At 42.1% G+C, this 18,102-nt stretch overlaps 1 pseudogene; it reads right to left on the minus strand.

The window, feature by feature from the left end:
* Positions 1-534: 534 nt before the first annotated feature.
* Positions 535-16,472, minus strand: LOC116558432 (annotated as a pseudogene).
* Between the last annotated feature and the right edge of the window lie 1,630 nt (positions 16,473-18,102).

Genomic DNA, 18,102 nt, shown 5'->3' on the forward strand with positions numbered 1-18,102 from the left:
AGACCTTGTCTTTATAACTGAATACAGTTACCATAGAGGTATCAGTACCCCTCTCCCCTCAATTAGGCTATAAAGTTGTCTTTTCCACTGTTGTTCAATGAGTTCCAATGGTTCTACCTGGAAAGGGGTAACAGTCTGGAAAAAGTCATTCTAGGTTGTAAAAAGGTTCTGTGTATACAGTTTGTCACACATAACAAAGCTTCTTTCCAAAATTAAAAAAAAAAAATCTGTGTTTTGGTATAATTTTTTTTTATTTTTCAATTTTTTGCAAAGCAACATATAGCAACAATTGTGATTACAGAACTTGCCTGAGGTTGTGATCACAAACAGCACAAACATTATTTGCATATCAGTAAGGAAAACAAAACAGGAGATAAGTTCTTTTAAGAAAGCAGATTCTAGAGATGTCACTCTGTCTGCATTTCTCCTGCCATGCAACTTCTCCTTTACTCAAGGCTGTCAGTAACACCTGGTTTTTCCACATCTGCACTGATACGGGGCTGGGAGCCATCCATCTTGGAGTAGGGGAATATGCTATGGCAGCATCATGGCACTGGCGAACTTCTTCTGGCAGATGGGGCACGAATGTTGCCTCTTAATGGATGTGTTGGTTCCGTGAACTCCTAGGTATGTCTTCAGGTTACCTTAGGTAGAAATGGCCTGGCCACAGATCTCACACTGGAATGATCTCTCCCTGCTGTGGGTGCAATAATTCATCCTGAGGGAGCTCCGGCAGCTTAAGACTCGGTGGCAAATGAAAGATTCATTGGAGTCCATGGTCCCGCTCCCTTGGAAGCCACCAGTCCTTGGGGAATTATGGTTTGGTCCCACCCCAGGATGTGTGGATCCACCCTCACTTTCTGCAGAAGGTCCAGGCTGCAGGTTGGTTGGCAGAGGGGCCATCCATGAGGTCCTTAGCCTCCAAAGAGGGATTCTCAGGTAGCCCTACAGAGGGGCTTGCAAAGACAGGGCTGCTGTCTAGAGATATTCAATTCACCTACGGGGACGGTACAGAGAGTGCATGGGGAATGCCATTGCCTGCCGCCACTTTGTCCTGGAACTGAACAGCTGGGGGTTTGCCTTCACCTGGGGGTGTTGGCGAAAGTGGACCTTTAAGGTCGTTTTTGGTGGGAAAGCGATGGCCACAGACAGAGCACACGGAGGGTCTCTCTCCAGCGTGGGAGCGGAGGTGGATCTGCAAGGAGCTATCAGCCCCGAAAACCTTGCTACAGCACTGACACTTGTGCTTGCAGAGGACCACCTCATTGGGTTCGACATCTACCGCGGAGGTGTTCGGCGGCTTCTCCTTCCCTTGGATGGGCCTAGCGCCACAGTGGAGAAAGGGCTCTGGAAGCGACCGAGCCCGGGCCTGAGGATGCAAAGCACTGGGGAGGAGGTGGCAGAAGGGATGTTGGCATGAGGTAGCTTGGCTTGTTTCAAGGCGTCCAGAGATGGATCTTGGCTTCCAGCTTTCTGGCTGAGGAAAGCCACAGCTGCATAAACCTGCTGGGACACGTGGCAGCCCAAGGTCTGCAGGGTGTTGGCCCCGCCCCCCTGGAGCGGGGAGGCCCACGTGTCCACCTGGATGCGGATCTGCTCCGGGAGCTGGACCTGCTGCAGCTGCTCCTGCAGCTGCAGACACAGGATCTACTCCGGACGCGTAGGATGCTGTTGGCGCCAGGCACAGGGGCAGGCAGGGCATGTGCACTCTGCTGATTCACCGCCACCTTGGTGCCCTCTAGTGCCCGCAAGGTCACGTAGTGTTGGCCATTTTGCCTTTGGGTAAATAGCTTATGTCCTGGGGCGTGGTGGCAAGGCCGTCTCCGTCTTTAGATACATCACAGACTCCGAACCAGCTCCTTCATGTCCCCTGAGCTGCCACCACTCTCCTTGTGACCATCCTCACCACTTGGACTGTGACTGGTGGCTCAGTACAGCTCCCGAGAAGTCTCCTGAAGGCACTGGACCCTCGCCGTCATTCACGATGAAGACAGGTGGATTCTTAGTGCCATTTTTCTTATGTTCCAAGAACTCAGAGATGCTAAAGACTTCACACATCTTGTGTCTTCTCCCGACGCAGCCACTTTGCTGTGGCTTGGTCCTCATTCTCCTCATCATCATTTCCTGCATGGCTGACTGGAGCACCAGGTTCCCACACTGCGAGGGCTGCATCTACAAACTCCGGGGTCAGCTGCTCGCCCTGGTCCTCCTCGGAGGTGATGTCCTGGGGTTTCGCCTGCTAGGGCCTCAACGTGATGCGAGGAACCAGGCGCCAGGAGAGCCGCAGTTATTTGCTCTCCCAGCCACAAAATTCCAGAGTTGGGAAATTTACCCACCTTCCCTGCTCATTTTCATTCTGACTTATTTGGATACTCCCTCTGCCCGCAGGAGAATGCATTTCTGCACTGCCAAGAACATGTTGCAATTTGAGAATCTTTCTTTAACAAAATTCACATCTTTATTAACGGTTTTCCATTATTGCACAAATCTTCCTGGCTATAGCTACCTGACTGCCACCTTCTCCCGACCCCCCCCACCCCACCCCCTCCGCGCCTGGCAAATCAAAAGTAAAAATATCAGAAAAGTAAACCTATAAATATAACAAAGATGTAAAATGGCCAGTTTTGTCATAGGCCAGTTCTTAACACTGAAAATCCTTCTGCCAGTGTCCTTTATTTTCTGCTATTATATTAGGTTTTCAAGAGGACGCAGCAGAATACAGAAGAAAACTCAGATCCAAAGGACTCTTCAACCAACAGTGGTCTTGGGACACTATTTAGTTTTCTCTACGGCTGGAAAAGGAGAGCTCATGTGGGTTTTCACAGCTTCCTTTAAAATGCAGGACTATGACTCCAAGCTCTCAAAATATCTGGAGGGAGAGCTGTGAGCATACTGGAGAATTCACTCAGAAATCTGGCCTCCAAGGAGAACAAATTATGATTCCCTAAAAAGAATAGGAGTGGGCACCTGGGAACTGGTAGCTTTCTTTCTACGAAAGAAACTGTTCTGCTTTTTGAGTAAGATAGAACCATAGGTGAAACTCTATACATACTACTAAGAATGAATTAAACATTTATATCAGATATTCTCTATAGTATTGTATCTCTATAAATATATCTATTGATTATCCTAAATCACATTATTCTAAACAATCAGGGGTTTTAGCTAACAAAAATAAGCTTTTAAATTCTATATAGAACAAAAGAATTCCTTCTTAGGTAGTAGCCTATTTCCATATGCCTTAAAATTGGATCTCGGAAACCATGACTCTCTTACCACCCCTTTGCTGGTGCTGGAGACGATTTCAAGTGCAGCTACTGAAAGGAAAATTTTAACTGTGAAGCATTAACGTTGCCTGGAGCTTCACAGCTTTGAGGCAGAATCTACTGTTGCTATGTTTTCGCTTTGTTTTTCTGTTTGACAACATTTAGACAAAGTTTAAGAAGACAAAAAGTAGGCAAAAACAAAGTCCAGAAAGACCATTCAGAACAAAGACTCTCTAGTTCCAAGTCCTTTCTATTTCCATATAAGCTCGAGGCACTCCCTCACTAGCCTTTAAATACTTCTGTCTTCTTGACTTGAATTAAAATGTGTCATGCTAAGAATCCAACTACTTGACCAGAGACAAAATTTCATTAGTCACCAAAGAGCAATAAAGTACTGCTGTGTTCAAGGAGATTCAAACATGCTGTCATCATTGCTGAACTCAGAAACCGTCTAGACTCTGTAACCACTTGTTATCAGAAACCAGTCAGAGAAACTCCTGGAAGGAATAAATTCCTCATATGGCTTCAGTCCCACCTCAGCTCTCAACACCCTCACACTCTCCACTCCAATCATTCGTTTTATTTCAATTCTTCAAATGCTGCAAGACTTCTCTTATGTTCGGGTCTTTGAATAGGCAGTTGCTTCTGGATAGAGTATTCATCTACTCCTCACTTTATTCATTCCTCTTTCAGATCTCATATCAGTATCCCTTCCCTCAGGGAGGCCCTCCTGCGTCCCTCTCACAGCGCCTCACCCAGCAGAACACTATCACATTGATAATTCATCACTTCATGTATATAGGCCTTGCTAGACTCTGCATTTCATGGAAGAAGGGCCTGTCTCTATTACCACTCTATCCCTGAAACATAGTCCAATTCCCGACACTCAGGGACACTCATAAAGATTCATTGAATAAATAAATTGACCGAACACTTAGATGTGCAACTAAGACATAATATAATTTAACATCAAATTAATGTATGACAATTCTATACGGGTTGAGAGAGTCAAGAGTCAACTAGTGACAGCAAGCACAAAAACCATTAAATATCCACAAGTCCAAAAGCAAGGAAACTCTTCAGTCCTTGACATCAAAAACCAAATATCCATTTGGAAAATTGTGCCACTAAATCAACCAAGAAATGAGGTTGTGTAAAAAAATGCAAAAAAGGACCAGACGTGTAATCCCAGCATTTTGGGAGGCCAAGGTGGGCAGATACCTGAGGTCGGGAGTTCGAGACCAACCTGACCATCATGGAGAAGCCCCATCTCCATCTCTACTAAACATACCAAATTAGCCAGGTGTGGTGGCACATGCCTGTAATCCCAGCTGCTAGAGAAGCTGAGGCTGGAGAATTGCTTGAACCTGGGAGGCAGAGGTTGCGATGAGCCAAGATCATGCCATTGCACTCCAGCCTGGGCAACAAGAGCAAAACTGCCTCGAAAAAAAAAAAGGTAAGAAATGGTCAGCTATAACTCAATTTAAGGAAAGTCCAAGAAGTTGTGTATAAAGCATTTTGGTTTGTTCTTGGTTCATTTCAAAATACCATGTGAGAGTCTTGGCATATTGAAGCAAAAATAATAGATTAAAAGCAGAAAATGTGCATAAATATTAGATCAGAAAATAAAGGCAAGCAAGTTAAGCCTGTGGAAAAGCAATTTTCAGAAGAACTTGAAAAGAACTCTCAGTGTTCACAAGTGACCTAAAAGTGACCTGGAACAGGAATAAAATAAAATAAATACAGCCTACTTTAATAAGCATACAGCACATGCTTTTCAAGGTGATAAACAGTTTGTAAGCATTGCTTCTTTAGTCCTCAGAACCCCCTTGTAATAAGGTGGGCACCATTCTACCCTCATTCTGTAAGCGAGGTAACTGAGGTTCTAAACAGTTAAGTAACTTTCCTAAGCTTATATAGATAATGTGAAGCCCCATATTCAAATCCAGATTCCTGGAGCTCAAATTCTTAAACTCACTGCACTACAAATTACCCAAATCTAAAACTCCTGCATCCCATTTCTTCTAAATCCAAATCAACACTTGCCCCCTCGGTGACACGATCACCTGCATTGCTTTCCCAAGCGTTCTGGTGAAAACAATTGGGAAGAGTCGTTCTCTCCAGAGCAGCCACAGAACATTCCACAAAGAAAGGCAAGGAAGAACTCCAAAAATTGGTGAGCCAGCTCTGTGGGCACAGCCTCCTGTTGCAATATTTTACTAATACATTCTCATTCTCAAAGGCTCAGAATGAGAATGCATTAGTAAAATATTTAGGTATTTTTTTAAAATTCTGCACGCGTGTTATTGTGTGTGTGTGTGCTTCTGTGTGTTTGTGTGCATATATGTGAGCCTAAATGCGCTAGAAGAATTCACACCAAACTCTAACAGTGGAGATTAATGGGAATGGGTATGGAATGAGAAGCAGGAATGAAGAGGAAGTGTTTCTTTTTAGGCTTCATGCTTCTATCATATTCATAATTTTTACTAGGCAATTAAGTTATATTTTAATTGTCTTAGAAGGCATCTAGCCCATGTTTCTCCTGGATCAGAGAATGATCTTACATTAATAGCAGCTATGACAGGTAGCACTCTCCTCTTACCCACCTGCAGTGCTACACAGCCTCCTGATATTTTCCAGGGGATGCTGTCTTCCTTACTTCTGCTGGAGCAATTTCACCCCGTTGCTTTTTGTCCTTTCTTCATGTACTAACTTCCTCGATCATAGCCTCCAAGACCTCATTTAATTTGACAGTTATTCTTAACTGCTCTCAGGATACTTTAGGGCACTATGATCTCTTTGGCCACAAAAATTTGACTCTAACTAGGGCTCCAGGATATTCTGCCTTCAAACAAGTGGCCCATACCAGTGATGGCAATGAGTTCTATCTAGTCCATTAAATTTCATGTTAACTCACCTGTAGCATTAAACCTGAAATTATCTTTAAGTTGTCTGTCTTTCTCGTTTCCCAAATATCCGGATTCTGTTTCCCCACATTATCATTTTATTAAATACACAATTAACACATGAATATGCTCTTTATAAAAGAGGAAGATCACACAGAAGTATATCAAAAAAAGTAAGACCTCCCTCGACTTTTTCCTCTAATTGTGAAGTTGTCACTAAAAACTGTTTGTGTGCATTCTTCCAAATCTTTTCCAATGTATTTGTAACGTTAAGTACACGATATTGTTTTGTGACTTGCTTTTTCCATTCCTTCATTCCCAATATATTTCAGGTCTTTTCAAGTGAGCATGCTTGACTCTGCTTAATTTCTTTTAACAGTTCCCTGGTATTTATGCTGTGACCATATCCTAATTAATTTAAGCACTACCGTATTGATGGAAACCTGAAATATTTCTACATTTAAGCTCTCACAAACAAGGTTGCAATGAACATCCTAGTATTCTGCATCTATATACACATTTTTAGTTTTCCTCCAGGATAGTTCTTAAAAATTAAATTCTTATTTATCATCAATTTTGATAAATATACCAAATTGCCATCTAAAAATGTGCCAATATTGTTTCATTCTCTAGCTTTGTGGATTTTTTAAATATCTAAAATAAGAAGATAAGCCAAAATACTCCCCACATTCCTGGTGGAGTATTCTTCCTTTTCAAAATTACCTTAGTGCAATTCTCATTCAGTCAACTTTACAATCAGGCTTTCAAGTTCCACTAAATTTTTTTTGCAAAACAAGAAAAGAATGAAGAACTGAAGTTCTTGGTTCCTTGAGTTTTCACTCACTCTGTGTTCCATCCTATAAGAGAAGCAGCCAGCGCCCTGGAACAGCAGGCCCCTGACCTGGCAGGCACCAAGTTCGGGAAGCCCTTATCCTCTTCACTTAATGTCACACTCAGGGCAGCCTGCACAAAGGGCTCTCTGGATCCCGTCCTGCCTGTGGACTTCAGGTGAGAGTGGCAACAAGGGCATCAAAGAGCAAGACAGAGTGGGCTTTGCCATCAACCTGTCCATGTCATCCATGAGAGCCTAGGGAAGTCACAGACCCCTCCCTCATTGGTTAGTAGTGTGGGTTTCGCTACTATAACTTCAGAGGCTTGCTATACGGACTAGAGATAGCATCTGAAGGGTTTAGCTGGAGGAGGTTAAGTACACAGTGGTTTGAAAAAGACAGGGGGACTTGCTTTCACTTATTTTCCATCAACTCCTTCAGGAACCTAGAGTCTGGTGATTTCTCCTCTCCACTCCTCACTCCTCCCTACAACTTCTCCGTGAGAGCAAAGTTCACCCTGACAACAGTCACTACTTGGTGTGCATGTATTAGGGGCTAGGGGCTGTGAAGTATGTGTCTCAAGAATGATCCAGGCCAGGGAACCTGAGCTCTCATTGTCTTCTCCCAGCCACAGCCTCAGGCCTTGAACCCTTCACTGTCTTAAACTATTCTCCTATGGGACTGTTTTCCCCATCTTCCTATCACTCATTCATTAATTCAGCGAACACTTAGAGAGGATTTGCCCTGTGCCAGGTACCATGCAAAGCTTGAGGGATGTAGTGGAGGCTCAATGTCCACCCTGTCTTCAGGCAAAGGCATGCGTTCCCCTCTCCATTCTTCTGCACAAGCTGTGGTGCAGGATCTCTTTTCAACATGTTTCTCTCTGCAGTCTGCCACCACCCTTAGCCAGGCTTCCCCCACCTCCCCTGCATTTCCTGCCTCCTTCACATACAGTTGTCATGCTGTGAAACTGTTAAAGGGCTTCTGCTAGCAAGCATCAAGGACACAGCCTTAACAATCATGTTCTTTAAATCAATCAGCATCAAGGACATCGAATTGAAGAACCTTATGCCTTAAAATCACCCACCTCGAGAAATGTTGCTGTTTGAAATTATATCAGGACTCGCAAAGCCAAAATAAACCAGCTTTAACCTAAGGCAGATGGAATGCTGAGTGTGTTAAAGCAGCTGTGTCTTGGTCTAGGAGTCCATCAGTTTCCTTGTCACCACTTCTGTTAATCAGAACCATCTGTGCTTTCCTGGTAACATATATTAGCTCTGCTCAAGCAGAGCTGAGGGGAACTGTTCCCAAATGCAGGGCTCACTTGCCTGGCAAGTTTAACAAATTCATGTTTGTTTTTCAGAATTCGGATCTGTTATCTCATCAACAGTGCTTAATCTCAGTGTTTCCATGGACTGAAGTCCCTCAGGTCCTTCATGGTTGGTTGACCAAGATGAAATAACTAGACGTTCCACTGAGAGATTTTTCAGATGAGGGAAGGTAGACCCAGACAAAGAGATGAAAAGAGGTTAGTAAGGAGTGTCCATGCCAGAGTTCAGAACACGATACAATTCTGTTTCCAGTAAGTGTGACCAACAATCCTGTCAAGCTCTCATCTCCTATGGGATGAGAAGCTCCTGAAATGATATCCTAGACTACCTCATAACTTTTCAGTCACACACTGTCATGAGGATAGATTTATTTCAATTATTTAAGACTCGATCCATTTCATTTTAAAATGTCAGCCTTGGCTAGAGATAGTGTCTGCAGTGGCTCATGCCTATAATGCCAGTACTTTGGGAGGCCAAGGTAGGTGGATCACTTGAGGTCAGGAGTTCAAGACCAGCCTGGCCAACATGGTGAAATGCTGTCTCTGCTAAAAATACAAAAATTAGCTGGGCATGGTGGTGGGCATCTGTAATCCCAGCTACTCAGGAGGCTGAGGCAGGAGAATCACTTAAACCTGGGAGTTGGAGGCTGCAGTGAGCTGAGATCACACCACTGCACTCCAGCCTGGGTGACAAAGTGAAACTCCATCTCAAAATAAATAAATAAATACATACATACATAACTTCAGCCTTGTCTTTGAGTCAAAGCTATGAGGGTATATAATGGAGGAAGTATCTCTCCTGAAGGGAGACATGGCATGTCCTTATCCCTCAATTGACTCAAGATCATGGCTTCATGCTCTCCCTCCTACGTCTATGGTCAAGAAAAAACTAATGCCCAAATAGTTAAATTCGAGATCCTTATCCTTTACCTGGCGTGAGTGCTTCTGGAATACATGCATGCTGTGAGAGGAGGGGGAAAGAGAGAGAAAGATTTCATGCACATTTCATTTGTATATGTCTACTTTAAGGTGAACGTGGTCTCAAGAAAAACTCATGATTCACTGTTTGTAGATGTCTAGGAATTAACATTTCTAGGTAAAAGTAATGCCACTGGTGATTATTTATGGGGATTTGCCAGAAGTCTGTTAGGCAAACCTCTGACACATTAGACTAGTTCTCTCAGTAAATCTATTTGATTCAGCAAGGAAACTGTGTCCATATATGCTGAGCATACAATTGTTCATATCATTGTCTGCTTGTGACATTAAAAGCACACAGCAAACCATGAGTTCAACCTTACATATTATGTAAATAAGATTGGATTTATTCAGTATGACTGAGGGTACTAAAAATAGCATGGCATTTGTCACTGAAAATGCAGGCAGGCAGCTCAGAGTGTTCACTTACAAGTAAAGACACAACAATGAGACACGCCACCAGTACCAACCCAAATCAGAAGTGTCCACTCTTGGGAAATATTTTCATAATGAAAGAAAAGAAAGAGCAGCTAAGATCTGCTTAACAAGCAAATCCAAAAAGCCTGGCTCGAAAGATATTTAATAGTGGGATCTTTTTTATTCTGGTGGCATGATTCAATTCTGAGCTAAAAGTACACCTTGAATGATTCACAGACAACTATGAAGAATATGAATCTAGATTGACATAGAGATGAGTGGGGCAGACGGAGTATGCACAGGTATAGAAACACATATGCACACACCAGGATGTTGGGAAACAGGCTGGGGGAGGCCAGAAGACAGGGAAGATGGCACCCGACTGATTTCTTTTGAAGAATTATGGGGAAAAGGAGGTACTGTGGAGTAAAAAGGAAAAAACCCAGCGACAGAGGCTACATTTGACCTTGGCTATTGGGTCCCTTCACCCAAGGTTGGATCATTGCAGAGCTTGCTAAAAACATCAGGCTGCTGAGTGATCTCTTGCCTTAAGGCTTCTGTTACCAAAAGAACAGTCATCCTCTATTTTCTGAAAAGTGGTTAATAACTGGATTTGAAAGTAATGAGATTCTGTCCTAAACTTGAATTGAGTTCACTTCTGTCTCTGATACTGCCACCCTGGGTGTTATTACTGAAAATTCAGAATATCTTGGGAATTAACATCCAGATAATAACACTAGGTCTATTCCAAGAATTGATTCAGATTCCTTTGTGTGGGTCCATGAGATATGACTACAAAATCATGATGCATGTGTTTGAGTGTGAGTGCCTGTTTCAGGAAACTAACCAGAACTTGCATAAAGAAAAGCACCCTGTGTCTTTCAAAGTAAAAGAGGCATATGTGCTTAGCCCAACACTGCTATCATTATTGGAAACTTTTCTAGAACTCTCTTTTTGATACTACTTTCAGAGGTCCTTTAAAATCCCCTCTGGGAAATCCATTTCCTAACCCTGTAGACATGTCTTATGCAGTGAATACAAAATTTTATGCCAGTGCCAATGGCCACGGTGATTCCAGAGTGAGAAAGAGTGAACTATTTTTATTTAAACTAGGAGCAGAAGCCACAAGCCATCCTTATCAATTACATCTACGGCCAGATGTGGTGGCTCACGCCTGTAATCCCAGCAATTTGAGAGGCCAAGGCAGGCAGATCACAAGGTCAGAAGATCGAGACTGTCCTAGCCAACACAGTGAAACCCTGTCTCTACTAAAATACAAAAAATTAGCCAGGAGTGGTGGCACATACCTCTAGTCCCTGCTACTCGGGCGGCTGGGGCAGGGGAATCACTTAAACTCAGGAGGCAGAGGTTGCAATGAGCTGAGATCGCACCATTACACTCCAGCCTGGTGACAGAGCAAGACTCCGTCTAAAAAAAAAATTACATCTACACACACCTATTGGGATAGCTAGTACTCAAAAAGTAGAAAATAACAAGTGCTGGGGAGGATGTGGGAAAATTGGAACACTTGTGCATTGTTGATGACAACCTAAATGGGGCAGCCGCTGTGGAAAAAGTGTGGAGGTTCCTAAAAAAACTAAACGTAGAATCACCATATAATGCAGCCATTCCACTTCTAGATATATATTCAAAAAATTGAAAGCAGAGACTTAAACACATATTTGTCCACCAACGTTTACAGCAGCATTTTTCACAATAGTTAAAATGTGGAAACAACTCAAATGACCATTGACAGACGAATGGATAAACAAAATGTGTTATGTGTATATACTGAAATATTACTCAGCCTCAAAAAGGAATGCAATTCTAATACAATTATACAACATGGATGAACCTTGAAGACATTATGCGAAGTGAATTAAGTGAAACACAAAAGGACAAATATTGTATGATTCCACTAATAGGAGGTACCTGAAATAGTCAAATAATTCATAGAGAAAGTCGAATGGTGATTGCCAGATACTAGGGTGAGTAGGGAATGGGAGTTATTATTTAACTGGTACAGACCTTCAGCTTTGGAAGGTGAATGGTTCTGGGGATGGCTAGGGATGCTGGCTGCACGACAATGTGAATGTACTTAGTGCCACTGAATTGTACACTTTAAAAAGGTTAAAATGGTAAACTTTATGTTATGTATATTTTACCACAAAAAAAAGTCTATAAAATCAAAGCCAGGAGTATCTGAATTATCTTCAAACCTGCCAGTTCTCAGCCAATTCCTCACCTTCACAGCTGATGTACACAGAAGTTCTCCAGGACCAACCCAAACATTTGAAGTTAAAATAGTTTTCCTGGCACTTTTGGCCAGATCCTGGTTTGCACTAATAAAAGAGAAAAGAAACCTCATGGTAATGAGACTCAGTCCTACGTGGAATCACCAGATTTAGCAAATAAAAATATACAGTACCCACTGAAATTTGAAATTTAGATAAACAACAAATACTTTTTTAGTACATGTATGTCCTAAATGTTGCATGAGACATGGTTACACTAAAAATTTTTGTTGTTTAGCTGAAGTTCACATTTAAGTGGGCATCTTGTATTTCATCTGACAACACTAATCCTAAATGAAATTGCTTCTGGTCAACGCATCATCTCCTGCCTTTAAACACTAACTCAAGGTCTGACGCTGCCTGAGTCAGCTGCACTCAGGCGTAAACCACACTGCTATCAGACCTTCTAGTGCAGAGAGCAGAAAATAAAGCACAGATCTGGTCACAGCTGTTTTCTTCCATTATGCAGTAGTCAATATATGTCCAAAATCCACCACTTCAGCCCTTGTCCTCAGCCTTCGGGTTAAGTCATATTCCATCCTGCCCCTTAGTTCAGCTCTCCCTGAGGTCTGGAGCCTAGACTAGCCTGGTGGATTGTATCAGTCCTCCCTAATTTCTCATTAGATTTAGAAATAACACATTGAAAAGCTTTTTATCATATCATTGCAAGCTCTTTCATATAAATATGTCCATGATGATTTCCAGTGACAGAAAGGCCATTTTAAAACTATCACAGCCAAGTTTTTCTGTAAACGCACCTCCTGTGTTATTAAACAATTAGTGTAATTGTCAAGTAAATGTCATGAAAAGGACATTAGAGTCTTCATTTTGTATCTAAAGAAACAGAACAGTCACTGGCTTTCTCAGTCAATAGTTCACTCTAAATCCATCACTTACTTCTCTCCACCTGCCTTTCCAACCCCCAGGATGCTTCTTTCTTAAAATCTGGTGTCGTAATTGGGCATGTGTGTGTTTCCCACCTTGACACCACTGGTTTGTTTCCTTGGCCTGATAATCCCTATTGTTATATCTGCAAAAAGGAAATATTTATAAGCATACGAATAACACTAATATGGAATTGGTCATGAGGACTGTTTGTCCTTCACTGTGTCACTCCTGGGACAGCTCAAGGGACACACATAACCTTTTCTACAAAGCCTACTGCATTCTTAGTTCCTCAGAGCAGAAATATGCAACTAAATCCAACAAGTACTCATAAAGCTCCCATTATGCAGAAGCCACCACTAACTGAAGCCAAGGAGCCAAATTATTAAGATATTGTCATTCATTACAAAGTACTTATAAACTCAGGATGTTTGCCCATAAGCTTCTGACCACACCTTTTCTATTTTCCCCCATTGTTTTCTATTCTTTCACCTAGTCCTTTAAATCCAGGCATTTTGCTGGAATCGAAGCTTGGTCTGTCTCCCTTTTGTCCTCCATTCTCTTCCATGGTTCAGCTTTTATGTTTACGTTGTGTCTGCCAAACTCTCTTACTCTGCCCTAGACCCAGATTTTCCAAATTCCCACTGGACACCTCTATCTGGATATTCATTCCAAGCTCAACACACTTCAAACCCAACACATATTCTTCCTCCCCAATTCTTGTTTCTATACTCCTGTGTCAAGATACCACTATATTCCGAACACAAGAAACTGAAACTCTCCCTCCTCACCCCTCCACACAACGAATTACAATACCCAGCCAGCTCCGCTCCCACAGTGGTCCTCATCTCTGCCTCTGCCCCATCCTATTAGCCATGACTTGGTTTTTCCTTGTCCTTGCACCTGCGTGCCCCGTTTGTTGTGGAACTGTCCCCCTAACCTCCAAACTCTCCCTTCTCGAATCCATCCTTCAGGCTGCTACCAGACTTACCCTACAATCACAGTTAAATAACAGTACCCTCCAACTCAAAAACCTGCAGTGTCTCCACATTGCTAAGAGAAAAAAAAACCCTTGGAATAATATTCGGGGCTCTGCCATCTGGCCTCAACCTCATTTCTAAATCTTTCTTCAACTTCATTGCCCCAAATATCCTATATACAAGTCACACAAAACCTTGCATTTTCTCCAAACTTGCTCATCTGGCTCTTTGCTGAAGGTGTCTCCTCCTTGCAGACTGCCCCTCTCTCCTAGAAGGAGCCCAGTTGCTTGAATCAACACATCTTAATTCAAATACACCTGTGTCATATTCATCAAATTACCTTTACCTGAGTTTCCTTACCTTTACGATAGGGACAACAATTACATGTACCATGGAGTTTTCAGAAGGTTTAAGAGATAGTACGTTTAAACAAGCTTAGTACAATGCCTAACGTACAAATTTTAGGTCCTGTCGTTGTTATTGTTTGCAATTTACCTATATTTATCAACTACTTACTCATTCTTTCAGGCCCCAATAAAATGCCACCTCCTCACAGAAACTTCCTCGACTGCCTTAGTCAAAAACCATCATTAGCTCCTCCTTCCACCTTTCACCAATAAGTGTGTCACTCACATTGGCACATTTTTCACACTACTTTTCACTCTAATTCATTCTTTATAGGTACATCCTCCCAACTCTTCCCCCACCTCTACCCCCACCCCACTCTCAAGCTCATGAGTGGCAGCCTCCTGTTAATGTCAGGCCTTTTGGGGCTCCAGCTAAACGTTTTCAATTTAGTACCAGACGATCAAAAGAAAGTTCTCCATTTCCACACCTAAGCCCCTGCTGATGACACTTCTCTCAGTTGTACTTGAGGCTACAGAAAAACTTTTCGTTTTCTATTTTTACTCCAGTTGCTGTAGTAAATGGCTGGTTCTACCTCGTTTTTCTACTCTTGGAATTGGTCCTTAATCACACTAAGCTCTTACCTAACAATTGTTTTGTTAAAAAAAATTTAACAATTATTCTTTAATTCACTGAAAATCACAGTTTCCTCTTCAACGTTCGATTAAAATCTATGAGAACCAGTCCATGGTGACCAAAAAAAAAGATCTGAAAAGTTTTGGAATAATATCAGTAAACAAAAGCAACTATAAATTATACATTTGGATCTGTAAGAGCTCCCAAATTTATCATCAAGTACACCTCATCAAAGAAATAAAATTTTTCCAAAGAAGTTCATGGCCTAGAGGTAAAATATTTTCAATGTCAAAAATTGCAAATTGTGTTCATTCTTCATTGAGATATAATGGTCTGCCAAACTGATGAAGTTTGGATGGACTTGCTCAAAATTTCACATTCCAATTACAGAGTAGGCCAAAGCTCATGGAAATTTTACTCAACCAAAAACTCTTATAGTTTCACATCCAGACCCTGCACTTCATGTTCTTGACTTCGCAAAGAAAATTCTAAGGAAGATGAGCACAAATTAAGCCTCACAGTTTTGCCTAGAGGCTTGTTTTCCTTCTCAAGCATTTTCAAATTCAAAATAACCTTAATTTACAGGAAGTGGAAAATCATTCTGTTTATTCTACATGTGTGGGGGACATGTATACAAATATTTACTGGACATAGAATTTCAATGTCTTACTACAAACCATCTGACTTCAGAAAACTGAATACATACAGCGATAATTAACAACAGACGAAAATTTTACATTCTTAGAGTTCCACATTTTGAACTTGGGCATATCCTTCAAGGTAGGTGCTCATTAGAGCAACAGGGCTCTTGAGAAGCATGTTTTCATTGCTAAATTCTGTTTCTAGAGCACCACTCAGACACAGAGAAAAATATTATTCTCTGAAATGAAGTGTGGTTAAAAATAGAAAACAAATTAATAGCCAACCTTTGCGATTTCCTGAGTTGAACTTTAATCCTGTCCAAGAAGCAGTTATTGTGAAATCTTTCCCTTTTGCTACAACAAATGAATAGCTAAATGAAATTCACCGGTAGAAGCACTACAGCATGGAAGTTATAAAGCTCTCTACATTGCCTAGGAAAAGAAGTTTGAATTTGAGCTTCAATTTTATATGGTGGTGTTTCTCAGATTTCACATTTTAAGCCATCTAGGTAATCCATGTCTACCAATGATTCACAGAATCACAGAATTCTGGAATGCAACCATTTCATTTTACAGATGAAGAAAAGCAGCAATGTGCCCACAGTAAAATTTCTAATTATTTATGATGTTGGGATAGGAATTCAGACTACCTGATCTTCTACCCCAAAACTAGGCACGCAACAGCCCTTCTGCCAAAATCACAAAACTGTGGGTTGCAGGGCCCTGGAGGACAAGATAATAAAGAAACCAGAGTATGCACAGCAAGTTGCCCACACCCCTTTGCTGAGCAGGCCCTGAAATCACCAAGAAAAAGACCACATCCCTCCTACATCCACTCTGAGCATGTGCCCTCCCCACAAATATTCATGACAGGTGTCTGGAGTGGGAATGTCCAGAACCTACTCTGGGCTCCTAATAGCCCAGAGTAGATGTGGGCAGTCACTAGAATTCTTTCTAGGGCCATGCTAGCGGAGAAAACCCCAGCTGCCACCAGATGAAGGAAGGATAGTTGCTGCAGGCTGGAGCTACCAGCTTCTCCCTGGCCAAGATTTCAGCTTTCCTTGTGGAAACAAAACCTCCTCTGTTAGTCCACTAGGGCTGCCATAACAAAGTACCACGTACTGGGTAGCTCAAAAACAGACATTTCTTTTCTCACAATTCTGGAGGCCGAGAGTCCAAGATCAAAGAGATGATTTCTTCTGAGGCCTCTGTCCTGGGCTTATAGGTGGCCATCTTCTCCCTGTGTCTTCAAATAGTCTCCTCTATGTATCTCTGTGTCTTAATTTCCGCTTCTTAAAAGAACACAGGTGGTGTTGGATTAAGACCCACCTGAATGAATTTAACTTAATTACCTCCTTAAAGACGCTATCTCCAAATATAGTCACATTCACAGGGACCAGGAGTTAGAGTTGCGATATATGAATTGGGGGATAAAATTGTTCAGCCCCTAACACCTCCTGAACATATCCAAGAACCAACCAAAAAAAATCCACTGGCTTTCTTCCTTCCTACAGCTATTGCTTCTACTAACTGCACCAGATGCACTCATGCTGGTGCTTACCACCCAGCCAGGCCTTAAAATTACACCATCTGCCAGACTGGCTTCCCCAGTTTGGGCGTATTCCTCTCCTCTCTCTCTCTCCACCACCCCCCCATCACACACACACACACACACACACACACACACACACACACAAAGTATTTTCTCCACTCTTGTGGATCTATGTAGATCAGACTCTTAAATTCCATTAACATAATCATAAATTCTGAAAGAACCATGAGAACTCCTAAAAAGCCCTATTGAGATCCTCTCGGGAAGAAGCTTTAGCAATCCCATTTAACCCGCTGTGATAGGCAGAATTTTAAAGATGTCCCCCCAAGATTTTTATCTCTGATTATTCAATTGAATACAAATCTAAGTGCTACTGTGAAGAAGTGTTGCAGACAGAATTAAGGTAACCAATGAGTTGACTTTAAAATAGAGAGATTATTCTGGATGACCTAGGTAGGCATGATTATGATTACATAAGCCCTTAGAAGCAGAAGAGGAAGGCAAAAGAGTCCTTTAGAGAGGTGCTGCAGGACAGTGGAGACCTAAGAAGAGGTCGGAGGGATGCAGAGTGTGAGAGGGACTCCACCCACCATTGCTGGCTTTGAAGATGGAGGAAGGGGCCGTGAGCCAAGGAAACCAGGTGGCTTCTAGAAGCTGAATAAGATGCCTGGCCAAAATCCAGCGAGAAAGTGAGGGCCTCAGTCCTGCAAACACATAAAACTGAATTTGGCCAACAACCTGAATAAGCTTGGAAGTGAACTCTTCCCTAGAGCGCCCTGGGGAAAAAATGCACACTGGCCAACACGTTGATTTAGGTTTTGTGAGCTCTGGAGCAGAGAAATCAGCCTAGCCAACCTACAATTCTGACTTACAGAAGTATGAGATGATAAATGTGTGTTGTTTTAAGCTCTTGAGTTTGTGATGATTTGTTACAGCAGTGTTAAAGACTATTATACCCATCCTGTTATTAAATGTAAATTCCTTCCATTTTTCTCTTTTAGGAGTAAGCTTTTTCTCATATCACCTAAGCATTCTGAGAGGT

This window comes from Sapajus apella, unplaced genomic scaffold (assembly GCF_009761245.1).
Source record: "Sapajus apella isolate SASKATOON/1434 unplaced genomic scaffold, GSC_monkey_1.0 scaffold1, whole genome shotgun sequence".
Lineage (NCBI taxonomy): Eukaryota > Metazoa > Chordata > Mammalia > Primates > Cebidae > Sapajus > Sapajus apella.